Source organism: Pinus tabuliformis, chromosome 2_2 (genome assembly GCF_031772625.1).
Source record: "Pinus tabuliformis cultivar Carrire ecotype Pingquan chromosome 2_2, CPIR1, whole genome shotgun sequence".
Taxonomy (NCBI): Eukaryota; Viridiplantae; Streptophyta; class Pinopsida; order Pinales; family Pinaceae; genus Pinus; species Pinus tabuliformis.
In genome coordinates, this window is record NC_142300.1 from 656717579 (window position 1) to 656734436 (window position 16858).

Consider the following 16858-nt stretch of genomic DNA (forward strand, 5'->3'; position numbering starts at 1 on the left):
ATAAGACAGAAGGAATTGAGGCATCTCATAGCCTTGAAGAGGGAAGCTGAGAAAGAACTTCTTCAACCCGGTTGGGCAATGGAGCAAGGTGAAGTTGCAGATTATGCCAACAAGGAAGAGGAAGCCATGATAGAGGAAGATGCTGCAGACTTGAACATGATGGAGGATAAACTTGAGGATGATCAAGTTGAACCAGGATCGTACAGTTTGTCAACATGTATGGATGAGGTCACTCACATGGAGAAGCCTCATGATGACAAAATAAGTGATGATACTTGTGTTTCATTTGGGCATTTGGGAGATGGACCATGTGCAGGAAAGGGCAAAGCCAGTTTGCCAATGCTAGGGAGGATCTCACCATCGTTGACTATGATGGAACCTTGTATGGAAAAGCAAGGATTGTCAAACGTTGCAGGGTTTTTTGGGGCTACTTGTGACCTTGTGATGGAAGGTGCAAGAACCCGAGACAAGGGTGGAACTTGATGATTGTTGCGGAGGATTGGGTCATGCTTTAGCCACTTTGGCTAAGTGCCCGGCATGACTCATGGACAGATTGAGGAGGGCACACACTTGTGATGTTTTGGGTGGGCTTCTCATGGCCGAGACCAAGAGATAGTCTTGATGGACACTTTGGTGGAGGAGCTATGATGAAGAGACTCATGACATGATGACACAATGGTGAGATGGTCTCTTCACATGGAGGAGGCACACATATGGACAACATGTTACAGTTGAGATGGATGGAGTTTCCATGGACCTGAGCATGGATTATAGACATCATGGATGATGGTATGTTGTCGAGGACGACAATGATTTCAGGTGGAGGAGGATGTAAGATCCTTGGAAACGGGCGCGTTCGGGCGCCGGGCGAAGTCATCGTGCACGGGTGCACGGGCGGGCGCGGGCTGCACGACTGGCGGGCGGGCGAGGCTGCACGGCGGGCGGGTCTGCACGACAGGCGGGTGAGCGCACACGGGCGGGTGAGCGCACATGGAAATGCGACGAAACCGTGAACAGAAATGTGACGATAACAGAAAACCTATGAATTCGATAAGTGTTGAGGCTGTCTTTATAGCAAATTGAAAGAGGATTAGCTTGAGGGCAGGGCCGACACTTAGAGGACGATTATGGGTGCGTTGGAAGTATTTTGGGGGCCGGCCATGGGGTGGCACACCCCCTCCAAAAAAACAAACGATGGATGCATATAAACATGTGAGCATGAGGCTCATTTCAACCAAGCAACTTCGCTCACCTTTCATACGCTCAAGGGGTAAAACACTTGCGCAGATTTGGAGGTAGATACGCATACCTCATGCGTAGTCTAACCCAAGTACGAGGAGGAAGTGACTTACGGTTTGAGGTATGAAGGTTCAGTTGTGAGTGCAGATTTGGGTTTCTAAGTGCCGGTTTGGGTAAGGCAAGTGTGTCGAGGTCCAGATTATGTGCAGATTGTGTGCAGGACTTGACATAGTAAGATAGGTGGCCCGGGTGGGCATTCTTCTTTGTGCAAGAGTGCATATGATGATGAAAGGCTGTTTTATGCCTTGGTTGTAAAATTATTCTAAGTGTTGGCTTGGAGCTTGCCAAGCATCACTTGTATTGTAATATTGAAGAAGCTGTTGTAATATATTGTTGGGCAGGCTTTTTTGGGAGTTGCCCCTCCCTTTATACTTGTGTATTGTTGATGTTCCCGGTTTGTTGTACATGGTTAATGATTGAGAATGATCTTCTTTAAAGTATAAAGGATAAATCTTTACTTGGTTGTAAGAAGACATAAGTTAAAGTAAGTTTATGTTGGAGTAAGCGTAGCCCATAAACGTTAGTATTGTTAAAAAGAAAGTGTTCGGTGGTGCCGCACCTCGCTACAAGCGGTTGGAAGATCACCGCAGGTGTAGGGGCGTGACAATCTCTCTCTCTTAGCCTTCTCTCCCTCCCTCACTCCTCTCTTTCTCTCTCTCTTCATTCCTTCTCTCCCCTCTAATTTAGTTTATCTCCTTCAGTGCAAGCAATCAAATAGGACTATAAATCACCATTTACCCTAAAATCAATGCATCTACCACAAAAAATATTATTATCTCTCTTCCCCCTCCATCTATATCTATATCTCCTGCCATCTCTCTTTATTTGTCTCTCTATCTCAGCCCCCAAACACAGATGGTCTCTCTCTCCATATTTATCTATCTCACCCCCTCTTTATCTCTCTCTTCTTCCCTCAAGACACCTTCCATCTATATCTCTATCTCTCTTTGTCCTCTTTTGTCTTTCTATATCACCCCCAAAACATACATACTCTTTATCCATATCTATCTATCTATCTATTTATAATATTAATATAGATATAAGTATTTCTATATCAATATTAGATTTAATGATGTTTTTTTACATGGCATGATAATGAAATTTACAATAAAACTACATCAAATAAATATTTTGGAATATTACAACTTTGACATGGAAATATTTATGTGTATAGAGATTTTAATATATGCATAGGATATGATTTTTTCATTTTACAAATAATTAATTTAAAAAAATATATTAAAATATTTTAGAGCAAGATTTTGGATTCTTTGCGTTGAATTATTTTTTTACTTTGATTTAAGAAATAGTAGTGGCTTTAGTACCTAATTTAGAATTTTAATGTGGTAATTTTTTTTGTTGAAAGTCTATTTATGATCCATTCAAATTTAACTTATATGATAAAAGAACTATTAAATATATCAGAAAATTGTATTGTAATTTTTTAATCTAAAAGCATGAGATAATTATATTGTAGTTTTTTTAATTTACATAGTTATTTTCATTTTTGTTTGAGGACAACATTAATTTTTCCTGACAAACATAAATATTAATTAGATTTATAATTTTTATTTTCATGCTGGTCTATATTAGCTAAAATTTAACTTTGAACATTAACATACTTACACATTTGTATTGTAGATTTTTAATTTACATAGTTATTTTCATTTTTGTATTGTAGTTTTTTTAATCTATATAGTTATTTTCATTTTTGTTTCAATCTAACATTAAATCACATAAAGAGAAATTTTTGGCATCAAAAAGTGTGGTTCATTATTAACTTATTAAAATGTCTTCTTATTAATAATTTATATTTTTTAAAATATTACATCCAATTAAGCTATATAAATATTATTTTAAATACCACAATGTGAAGGAAATATCTATTTAGAATTTGTTTTTTTTTTTTTTTTTTTTTTTTTTTTTTTCTCTTATATAAAAAATTGATATAAAATTAAGATAAAAATTAAAATATTTCATTGGTAAATAATTTAAATTTATTATTATTATTTGATTAAATAATATTTTAGTATAATTTTATTATTATTACTTTTTCATTAAATTTTTTTTTAATATTTAAATATTAATATCATGGCAAAAAATATTTTCTAATTATTTTAGCTCTTTAATTTGAATCATAATTATTATATTAAAACAAGTAGATCATATACAGTAAAAATGAAAAGTATAAAGATTTGGGAGAAAAGAAAACGAGAGAGCGGAAACTTGTAAGAACATGATCAGACTGTACGACTGGTAGTGAAAAACTTCAGTTGATACCTTGATATTCCTTGAGGCATTGTTTACGGAGTTGCAAATTTGTCTAGAGTTAAAAATCGCTGGAATTTGGATATTTTTTTATTAAAAAAAATTCTAATGGTAGGAGTGATTGAAATGCAGCCTTGCTTCGATATACAGTCTCAAGTTTCGGCGTCGTTTGTTTATGTAATGGAAGATCATTGTGTTCAACGTCGTCAAAAAGTTGAGGAGACCACTTGCAGAAGCCCTTCTCAATAAAGGTTTTGCTGGCGTTGAAATTTTGATTCTCTTTCTAGAAACTCGACAGCGACGTCGTATGAACAGTCTGTAGCGTAGAAATCAGACTTTAAATAAAATAAAGCAGGCTCAGAAATCCACTCTGGCATAGAGCAAGAAATATTTACCAGAAATTTTAGGTTGTTGAAGGTTGAATATGAATATAGGTCTTTTTAGTAAAGAAGTCCTCGGCATTGCTATCGTTTTCAAAGGGCTTCAACGGTTGAAGAAAAGGAAAAAAAGAGGGTGGGCAAAGGAACTGGTTTTACATCTCTTGACAAATTGGGACTGGAAGGAATGAAAGAGGAGGATCATGATATGAATATTAAACTGAAATGGCAATACAAAGTGGTGAGTGAGGATACTATCACGGTCAACTTTGTTCGTTAACATCGGTGATAATATATCGATTTTTTTGCTTAACATCATTGATAATATATATCCCTTTTTGTCCGGGCTTTTTAGATTTTTTAAATATATATATGATATTGTATTGTGCATAGTATTATAGTTCAATTAAATGTTTGGAAAATGGTTTTTTTTAATTATAATTTAATGGTGGTTAATATTATTGATAACACATTGGTTTTTTTTCAAAGGTAATCAGATTTTTCAATATATATGATATTGCATTATGCAAAGTTATAATAGTATCTTTATATTATAGTTTAATCAAATATTTGGAAAATAGCTTGTTTTTCAAGTTATAATTCAATTAAATATTAGGAAAATCATTTTTTTATAATATTGATTTTTTTTTTTTAAATTAAACATTATAAATTGTATGCTTAAAGTTGAATTAATAATTGTCAAAATGCAAATGATTGTTACTTTAGCATGGATTAAGAAAAACAAATATAAATATTTTTGGTGATTTATTTGTTAGAAAAATAGAGAGAGAAATTACACACAACACAAAACCACCTTTTGATATAGTTATTCATCACAATAGTTACACATATATAAGACATAAATTTCTTACTTACAGACATCTAGATCATAACTATAACTCATACATAGAAAACAACTTCTAGATTGACTCTTGGGAACTCTCAATGACAACTCGTGACAACACATGGAAGCATTACTTCCAATACCCTCTCTTAATGCTTACATGGAAAACATTAAAAACACATATTACAACAACAAGGATAATCTATGTCTGATTGGTCTTCATCAACACTTACATCCACTTTGGAATCTGGCAAACACTGCTCTTTCACCACCGCAACTTTGATCTACAATATTGACACCTCGGCTCATCAGGGCTTCCACGATAAGAGTAGTAATGAACCATCCTATAGACCAACGCTTTCAATTATGTGTTAGTTGCAAGGATGCAGGTTTGGATACTAAATGTGTTCAAAAGTTGATCAAATAACTTGACCTTACTAACACACAAGAATTGATGTTTTGGACACTCGGGCCTCTAGTTTAAAAACCACCAACCCTTTTTATAACCAATAAAAACACACAAGAACTGATGTTTCGGAAAACCACCAACCCTTTTTATAACCAATAAAAACACACAAGAATTTATGTTTTGAACACCAAGGCTTCTGGTTAACAACCACCAACCCTTTTTATAACCAATAAAAATACACAAGAATTGATGCTTCAAACCGCGGAGCTTCTAGTTTAAGAACCACCAACCCTTTTTATAACCAATAAAAGCAAAAACACCAATACGATCTCTTGATAAACAATACCACAATATCTTATTAGTTTAGATCTAGAATGAGAAATGACAACATTCCACCTGCATGCCACAACTATACATCTTGCACCATTTGATAATCTCAAGAACCACTATTTAAAACTTGTAGACATTGCTCTGAATTGTAGATCCACACTAGATCAAACCAAATCTATGGAGATCCAACTTTTTCACAACTAGATCTCATCTTCTTTTACACAGATTTGTCCATAATGGAACTTCACACAACAGGAGCAAAATTGGATCTTCACAATTCTCCTTTACATGCAATTATCCACAATCTACACACAAACAATAAATCAAATACTCTATTAAACTAATCTATGTACAAAGGAGTATCATGGCTAAAATGGCATGATCTCAACCCCTCTTGTGAGAGAGTCAAGGTTGAACCAACTCTGATACCATGTTAGAAAAAAATAGAGAGAGAGCAATTGCACACAACACAAAACTACCATGTCATATCTTTATTGATTACAATAGTTACACATATATAGGACATAAATTTCTGACTTCCACACATCTAAATCATAACTACAACTCATGCATAAGAAGCAACAATTTCTAAATTAACACAAGGGAACTCTCAATAGCAACTTATGACAACACATAAAAGAACAATAATATTTTTTATATACTTTATCTTAGATAATTAAACTTTAAATCTCCTCATACAATACATTATCATGAACTCCTAGTAAGGAGTTCCACATATTCTAATTAGATTAACAATTTAAAAATAAAATTTTAAAATGTAAATAAAATTCAGACCAATATTCTGGATTATTATAAGATATAATTAATTATGAAATATTTACTTTCAGAAAGCAAGTTGTAAGCCGTGACAAATGATCAAAGCTTACAAAACGAATAAACACAGGCCCGGTTGGTCGGTTAAAAGACCAGTATTTCGCAAAACAGTAACTGCCTTTTGCTCTGAAAGAAACTGTCATCAGTTATTATTCGTCACATGGAATCCGCGTAAAATAAAATAATGAATGGATTCGATGGGAAAGAATGGACGGTCATCTGATTTACAATACAAACACATCACTTTATGAAAAGCAAGTGACAGCTGAGTCCATTAATCTGCAACTCAAAACTCCAAGATAAAGTAAAGCACTATTTATATGCATATTGCTTCAAAGGAAAGCTGGCTATAATTTATCCCCGTGATAATTTAAGTAACCTTTATCGTGTAAATTCAAGGAATATAAAGTAAACTATTATCTTTGCTCTCCATATAGGAATATTTTCTTTATCGTGTACATTTAATAAATATAAAATAAAATATTATCTCTATAAACTATTTACGATGCTTCATGCTCATTGGATACCCAAATCTAATTAAACTCACTGATCACTGACCAGATCATTGTTCAGGCCATATACATAATTCAGCGAAAACACCCGATGCATCAAATTTTTCATTGGCACTGCACGATGGGCCTGTTTACAGCGAAAATGCAATTATCAGGAATTCAGACCCGTGCTATGAAAACATAATTAATTTGGTTGGTGGAAAGAATTAGATTTGTGGTCCTTTTTTGGATTTATTCCAATAAAAGTTATTTTTTTCGGTTTCAATGGATAATCAGGATAGTCGTTACAGAATTCTATTACTAAATGGAGACTGAAATTATCCTATTAATTTACTTTCCGTTTATTATCTTAGGCAGTGGGATGCAGTTAGAATTTTAGAGATTTGGTTTAGTATTTCGGAGGTTTTATTTTTATTTTGGTAAAAAAAAAATTTAAATATATAAATAAACTTGTTTTGGAAAATATATGCGAAAATTAGCTGAGTTGTCATTATTATTTAAAAAATATATCTATATTTGGAATAACTAGGTGGCTCTTAAAAGGCAAAAAAAAGTTTTGGGTATTGGACTTTTAACTTGTTTTATTAGTTTCAAGACAATCCATTTTTATCCAGACAATTATAATACAAACTCTTATTCAAACAAAAATAATTTTATAACATACTCCAAACCCAAATTAAAATACAATATGACATTCCTATTTTGTTTTTTTCCATATATTAAATATTATATTTACGTTGCATTAGATTGAAGTCGTTGGAAAAACAATTTATTCAACAGCTGAATGTTGTGAGGAAAATAATGTTAGCTCTTCCGTATTATTCGATAATATCAAATTGGTGAGCCGTGTGATTAGAAACCTCCCCGCACGGTTGGTAGAGGCTAGAGCAGTTGATTAGAATTTGCACCGCATCATTGCGATGGTGACAGAGCTCGATTCGCACATTGGTTCGTACTATTCACGAGTTTCACCTTTATTCTACCAACCCAAAAACAGTCCTTTTACACTTGGTCTTTTCCGGAAAAAAAAAGAGTCTGATTAATTACCAGGTATATACTTACCATGCATTACAGAAACGTCTTAGGTGTGTGGACGGTGGCTTTCCTTGTCTAGCTATGATAGCAAAAGGCGCAGTCATACGTTGCATGCCCTGAACAAATTTGACGGGGTACTTTTATTTTTATGTGTGAAGTAAAATTTTTATCATATGTTTTTTTTTTTTATTTTTTTTTATATTTATTTTTATTTATTATTTAAATTTCATTTCGAATTTCTTCCATGTGTCAATGTTGAACAATTTCCAAAAAGAGTTTTTTAGTTATAACTTAACTATAAATACAATTCAATTAAGTAATAGCAATCAATTTAGTAATTTAGCATAAATGTAGATGGAAAAAAACCATATTTATTACTATTTCTAATATTAAATTAGTTAAACAATAAGTGTAATTATATATAATTATTATTTATGTAGTTGTAAAGATTTTAAAAATTATGTTTATTTTTTTTAAGTAAGTTGGTCAAATGTATTAATTATAATGTATTTTGATGAGATAATTTGTCTCAAGTTTTTAACATAACCAGTTGGACTAAGAATTTGAGAAGTTTCTAACATTTTAAATAATAATAATATATAAGAATATCAAATAATATCTATTCATCTAACAAGTAAGAAGGGCAGACCTCTCCCAAGACATCTTAAATTTAAAAGACTCAAACCTAGTTGTGCTCAAATTCAAGTATATTCAAATGTATTGGACCAATCAAAATCATGGTAACCACACATTTGACATTTCTTGTATCCAACTATGAAATAAGTCCATTTTTTACTCAAACTATTATATAGACCTATTTTATAAAATCCTAGATCTATCATTATCTTAGATATATTTGAGATATCCATATCCAACTATGAAATAAATTCATTTTTACTTAAACTATTATATAAACCCATTTTATAAAAATATAAATCTATCGTCTAAAAAAATATACATAAAAAGTCTCAAAATCAAATAGAAAATCACTATTTCAATGGACACATAATAAAAAACAATTCTATTATTTTTATTAAACAGCTTAAAAACTATTCAATTCAACCAATCTATCTCCATAAATTAATGTTTTATATAACAAACAAATAATCCATAAATATAAACTTAGTGCATGAGTTTCAGCCTTTAAACCTGCTTAATGTTAAAGCTTTAGCACACCGTGCTAAACTGTATAATATAAGTGGAAACAGGGACTAGTTTTTATTTTGAAATCTCACTCCACTGTCTATGAATGAATGCTGGCTTGCTATAGATATATATAAAATAAATATCATGTTTGACCTACAAATTTTAAAATAGTGAATATTTAATAATAAAATAAAATGCAGATATATATCCTATCAAATTTAACCCTAACCCTGACCATAACCAATTGAAGTAAACAGGACAGCACGTTCAGATGAGTGGTTGTAAAATGTCAAGCATCATCCACTTTTTCTCCATGGAACCTTCTACGGAGTATTATGTGTCTGTTGTCTGATAACAGTGGTTGCAAAGCCGCAGACAAATTCTCCGTTCCCTCGGCATGTGCCTCTTATGACATGTGTAATCATCGGTTCTCGCTTTTATTTTTATTGAGATGTCCATTCAAACTTGTCTGGGTGAACTTACTTTACTATCATGAACATCCGTGCATCTTGAAACAAGTTTATTCATTCAATTACTGTTACTATAAAAAAATTGGATGGCTTTTGCTGGATAAAAATTGGAAATCCCTGAATGTTCCTTACCAAGATTGTACTTCGTTATGTGGAACATTTTGATTTTTGAATTTATGTATATTCAAAATCCACTCAACTTTTATCTAAATTATTGATAGCAATTTTCTACCTAATCAGTTTTCATGGTTCTTGTACTATTCCATAACACGTATAATTATTGCACGAGAGTAAATATAGTCTATGGTTTTGAAGTAGAGGAAAATAAAAATAATATTCGTTTTGAGGCAGAGGAGATTAATGCACTGGGAACCATGGTTATCGTTGGAGTGCACCACCTTTCTTTATGGACCTTATAACAACAACGCAGTGGTATTATTAGTCCCTGCCACCTGCGGCCTAGGATTATAGGAATCGAGTTTTTATTTTTTACATTAAATGGTTCGCAGATAATCGAATGTTTTCTAATGAAATATGTTTGTTAACCTATCAAATACTAGCACTTGTTTTTATAGCCAATATTTTTTTTTTCATCTTATTTAGCTTCTTCCTAGGGGAGAGGGATAAAGCTGGGTTAAAACAATTTGATTTCATTAATATTTTTGAGACCTAAACTAATGCTAGCATTAGTCTCTCACATGAAATATTTGGCTTGCGAAGTTGGCTAATTGATAGTTGGGGTTTTATTTTCCAGAGCTTACACTACCGTGGCATCTTCGGGTCCTACAACTTCAATAACTATTGCTGGCATCCGGACATTTACCAGTGTCAGCTTAGTTTTTCTAACCTTTAGACATTTGTTCATAGCAGAGTTGAACCTTTAGACAATTGTTCACAACTGAGTCATGTACTTGTGTGGGCAAAACATGAACTATAGGTTACAAGGATAAGCAATCTTGACGACGATAGGTATTACAACCATGCACCAGTAAACAAATATGTTAGAGGACGGGGTATACTATATGTAAATAATATATGCCTTCCATGGCCATCAGCACAGTCACTGGTAGAAGCGGGAGATCACACTCAAAGAAAGATAAATCTCTTTGCTCAGCCTTGCTTCATGCTTTCTCGCATGGAAAGGTATGGACACTGATCGACAGACTTGATTATACCACTATTTTGTGGGAGGCTGCTTCACAAGTGGAGGATTGTTTGCTACCGATCTACCTCCTACCTCTATCGCAACAACCGTCGGCATCACCCCCCAACCATCTACCTCCTACCTCTATCACAGCAACAGTCGACATCACCCCCAAGAACGACCAACAGTAGGGTAAGAGGAGTTATCTCTTACTAGAGGTAAACATGTCTTCTGCTGATCTCCCATGTCCTAACTAATTCATGTTGTATGTGAATGAACGCCATACTATCTATCTAACTCACCTCGCTCTCCTCCGGAGGGCACACCTGGGTTGTCAGTCCGTAATTGAACTTCCCTTACTTTTTCTACCGTTAAGAATCACTGGGTATCTTTTCCATTCCCCTTTGGATTATTCCACATGATAGGGCACTACTCTTTCATCATCTTTTGTGGGTAGGTTGTTGCAGACCATCATGGGATGCTTTAGGGGGCAAGCGATCAAAACTATTTCTTCATATTTTTTGTGGGTAGGTGTTTGGTCCATTCAAAAATATCTCCATGGTGAGGTCAAAACTGGAAGGCTTCAATGGTAAGGCCCTCTTTCTAGGTTAGGCTCCCTTTTGTAGGTCAAAACACAAGAAGACTTCCATGGTTAGGTTGAAACTGTAAGGCTTCTTCCTTCCTTTCCTTTGATAAGCTCCCTTTGTTTTAATAGGCCTCCTTTCAAAGGTGAAAAAAGAACTAATCCACTCACTCCTAATGCCCCACCTCGAACTAACACACTCGGAATGGGTTATGATGAGACAAATATATAAAAGTTAGAGGTTCCTATTTATGTATAGTTGATTTAATATGCATGGTGTTAGATGTATGAGGGTTGAGGTGTATGTTTCAAAGTGAAGGTCCAAACCAAGTAAGTGTTCTCATATGCTAAGTATCCATTATTTCCATTCAACAATTAGTCCCCTTCCTTTACTACACTAGCTTGAAATACTGGTGGAGTAAGATACATTGAGAATATTGGATGAAGTTTTTATTTAAATGCATTATGTTGAAATGGCAAAGTTTTGACAAGATTTGAATTGATTAAAATAATAAAAATGCAAAATGCAAGGTTGAAGGTTCAGTTCATAAAATGAAAAATTACGCTCAGAAATGCCTAGTAATAGAATGAAGCCCAACAAGCTTTGAACATCCCACCAAATATAAGTCGTATCCAACCTTAGCAATTTCAATATTTGTATCTGATCTAACAGAAAGAACCTTTCCTTAGCAAGTGACTTATCGATTTCTTCCTATTTGTTTATGAGGTCCATAGTTTCAACATGAAGAGTCATCTAGTGGTTGGAGGTTTTCCTGAGTTTTGGTGTCATGGAATATCTATTTGAGGACAAGGTTTTATAACTCTATATTTGAAACATTGGAAAGGTAATGAAATTATACTTGTAGTTTATAGTTCATGAGTTCCAGCTACTCAAATCTCATCACTAATCCATGTAGTCTAGATTCTGGTTTTGTTTGAGGGTTGCCCATGAGTCTCTATTGATATTCCTAATTCATCCTATGAAAACTCGTAGAGTGGTATTAATCCACGATTGGCAGTTAAAAGTCTCATTGTGTGCTCTAATTTCTGCCACTTAGGGATACTTTGATGTTTATTCATCCATGATCTTACCTTAATATTGAAGAATCACTAACGCAACATGTGTGTTGTGTTCCTAACTCCTCACCAACTCCTATGTGCATTGACATGAAAATGAGCTAGATAGTGATAATTTCTAACTAACAATCACGCAAGCATGCATTCACACATACATAAGAAGTACACAATCCAAGGGAACACCTCTTATAATTAATCTAAATTCCTAGATTGATGCGACCATTCAAAATTTGATAGCTCCTGGTTCTCCTCTAGGCTCTTGGTCAACTCACTGCTCTCTCAACTCCATAATCCCACTATCTCCTCCTCAAATCTACAATATGTCCTAATATAATCTACTAACTCTCTTAACTATTTCTTCTTGTTACTCTTCGTGTGTTTACTCTTCTCTTGTTTGTCTGCCTCTTCAAGTCCCTTGTAGTCTCTTCATCTGCCTTGGCTTATTGTTCATTTTCCTTTGTGATGTTCTATATCTCCAAACTATGTTGTTGTTGGAACCTACGCTAGATGGCTTGTCTTCAAGCGTGCTTTCATTTATCATGTTTTTCTTCTCAACCTGCCTCGCTTGTTTTATTGGATGCTCTATCCAAATTTGTGATTTTTTTTTTCTAGTATGCTTCTATATGTACATGCTCTATCATTCTCATGTTATTTCTCCTTGCCTTGTTTTTGCGTTTTCTTCTTGAATTCATGTAACTTCTCTTTTACACACGCTTTTGATGCTTATGCATAGAACTTCACTGGATGCTCTTGTCTCAATCAACCAAAACCACAACATATACACTTATTTTTTCCTAGCACATTTGTAATTTGGATCTTGAAATAGTATTGTAAAGGCCACCCCGAGGATCTTCGATTCCTGCTCTAGAGACCAAATGCATGGGTGTACGACTACTATTATTCGAATGTTAAGGTTTTTGTTGTTGCTAACCCGGATACAGATTGGGATTTCGGTCCTAAAGAAATGAATTTTTATCTTCCAACTTATGATTAGAAAGTTTTGGATTCAGATGAGGATTCGGATCATGAAAACAATTTAGCTGAAAAGCAACCCAACAGATGGAATGATGGAACTAATCAACTAACTTTCCACTCACTCTCCATCTACCATTGACCAACAACAAAGCTAGACTCCCTTCCTACACCAAGGGGATTCTACTCGGTTTTTTAAAGCCTACTATAACTGACTCAAACTGCTAGTTTTTAGATACGAGATATTCATTATAGTAATTATGGGTGTATATGCCCAACTTAGACAGCCAAAGGCATCAATGCTGGACTTGTTTCATCATTAGCTATTTATGCAAAGATTGGTCATTATGCCTTCGCTCTTATTCATGGGGTGTGGCAATGATCTGAGTCGTAACTAATAGCCCGCCCTCCTCAAGGTGTAGCGGAGTCAGGTATGAGGCCAACTTCTCTCCTGTGGTTCTGGGCTCACTGCTAAGAGTAGCTTTGAATATGAAGAGCTCAGTGTAGTGGTAAGCTCCAAGCGTCTAATCTATTTGGTCTAAGGAGCCTGTTGAGAGATCGAAAAAAATCGCCCTCCTTCTGATACTGCTACTTCACGCCCCGATTAGGAATGAGAACCTATAACAGAAAAGGTAAGGGGAACTGAGATAGAGGACTAGGTACAAAGTAAGGAGTCAAGGTTGGGCAGGAAAATTTAGAGAACTTTATTTTGCATGGTATCCTAGGGTTTTAAATATTGAACGTATTCAATATTTGTTCAATAATGGATGAGGAGTCAGTTGGTATTACATCCCTCTCAGGGAAGGCTATAGCATCACCACTTGTTTCTTATTATAGGAAGCGTTATAAATTTGTTTCAGATATTTAAATTATGATAAACGAATTTATTGCAGGAAGTGTTGTAAATTTGTTTCAGTTATTTAAATTACGATAAACAAATTTATTGCAGGAAGCGCTGTAAATTTACAACAGTGGGGAGCTCGTGAGATTGGGCATATTGGGTATTTGCTTGTGATCATATAGAAGGTAGGTAACTTAATGCTCAAGCCTTTCCCTTCAAGGGGTGTACCTTGAAACAATGGGCCATTTACCCAAGCTGCTAGCGCACATGAGACGGCACCAACGGAAGGCGAATTTACTCTACCAAGCTCCTGCAAAAACTTGAACGTGTACCTGTAAGGCAAGGGCATAGCTACCAGCATCACCACGTATCTGAGCAAGCAGTATGCTTAAGCCTTATGATTTTATTGCAAGGCAACAAATCAATTGCCCATTTCTAGATGTCCCTATAACACTAGTGATTACCCCATTACTATTGTAGTTATACCCCTTATTTATATTGTTGTGCCCATATTGCCCCCATTTTGTTATTATTGTGCCCCATAGAATCATATTTGGAATCTTTCGATCTACAATAAGGTTGGTATTTCTTTATGAATATTCTTCTCATGCCATCCCAATCAGTTACAAAGTTCTCTTGTTTGTCTGCCTCTTCGAGTCCCTTGTAGTCTCTTCATCTGCCTTGGCTTATTGTTCATTTTCCTTTGTGATGTTTTATATCTCCAGACTGTGTTGTTGTTGGAACCCACGCTAGATGGCTTGTCTTCAAGCGTGCTTTCATTTATCATGTTTTTCTTTTCAACCTGCCTCACTTGTTTTATTGGATGCTCTATCCAAATTTGTGATTGTTTTTAGTATGCTTCTATATGTACATGCTCTATCATTCTCATGTTATTTCTCCTTGCCTTGTCTTTGTGTTTTATTCTTGAATTCCTCTAACTTATCTTTTACAAATGCTTCTGATGCTTATACATAGAAATTCATTGGATGTTCTTGTCTCAATCAACCAAAACCACAACATATACACTTATTTTTTCCTAGCACATTTGCAATTTGGATCTTGAAATAGTATCATAAAGGCCACCCCGAGGCTCTCTGATTCCTGCTCTAGAGACCACATGTGTGGGTGTACTACTACTATTATTAGAATGTTAGGGTTTTTGTTGTTGCTGACCCAGATACAGATTGGGATTTCGATCCTAAATAAATGAATTTTTATCTTCCAACTTAAGATTAGAAAGTTCTGGATTCAGGTGAGGATTTGGATCATGAAAACAATTCAGCTGACAAGCAACCCAATAGATGGAATGATGGAGCTAACCAACTAACGTTCCACTCACTCTCCATCTACCATCACTCAACAACAAAGCTAGACTCCCTTCTTGCACCAAGGGGGATTCTACTCAGTTTTTTAACGCCTACTATGGCTAACTCAAACTGCTAGTTTTCGGATACGAGATATTCATTCTAGTAATTATGGACGTATATGCCCAACTTAGATAGCCAAAGGCATCATTGCTGGACTTGTTTCACCATTAGCTATTTATGCAAAGATTGGTCATTCTGGCTTTTCTCTTATTCATGGGGTGTGACAATGATCTGAGTCGTAACTAATAGCCCGCACTCCTCAAGGTGTAGCAGAGTCAGGTATGAGGCCAACTTCTCTCCTTTGGTTCTAGGCTCACTGCTGGAAGTAGCTCTGAATACGAAGAGCTCGATGTAGTGGTAAGCTCCAAGCGTCTAATTTATCTAGTCTAAGGAGCCTATTGAGAGATCGAAAAAAATTGCCCTCCTTCTGATACTGCCAGATACTGCTACTTCACGCCCCGATTAAGAACAAGAACCTGTAACAGAAAAGATAAGGGGAACTGAGATAGAGGACTAGGTACAAAGTAAGGAGTCAAGGCTGGGTGGGAAAATTTAGAGAACTTTATTTTGCATGGTATCCTAGGGTTCTAAATATTGAACGTACTCAATATTTGTTCAATAATGGATGAGGAGTCAGTTGGTATTGCATCCCTCTCATGGAAGGCTATAACATCACTACTTGTTTCTTATTGCAAGAAGCACTATAAATTTGTTTCAGATATTTAAATTACGATAAACGAATTTATTGTAGGAAGCGTTGTAAATTTGCTTCAGTTGTTTAAATTATGATAAGCGAATTTATTACAGGAAGCACTGTAAATTTACAACAGTGAGGAGCTTGTGAGATCGGGCATATTGGGTATTTTCTTGTGATCATACGGAATGTAGGTAAGTTAATGCTCAAGGTTTTCCCTTCAAGGGGTGTACCTTGAAACAATATTCCATCTACCCAAGCTGCCAGTGCACGTGAGACAGCATCAACGGAAGGCGAATTTACTCTGTCGTGCTCCTACAAAAACTTGAACTTGTACCTGTAAGGCAAAGGCATAACTACCATCATCACCACCATGTATCTGAGCAAGCAGTCTGCTTAAGCCTTATACTTTTCTTGCAAGGCAACAAATCAATTACCCATTTCTAGATGATTACAGGGTTCGATAATAGCTAGTCGTTAGAAGGAACTGTTGATTAATCCATAATATAGAGGTTCATGAATAGAGGTTTAAGCTCCCTACTTGACAAGGACTTATTGCTTGGCAATTGTTCTTGTTTATATAAGAATTTTGTCAGGTTGACTTTATAAAATGGGAATGGATCACTTGGCACATAGAGATATATTTGGTCAAAGTT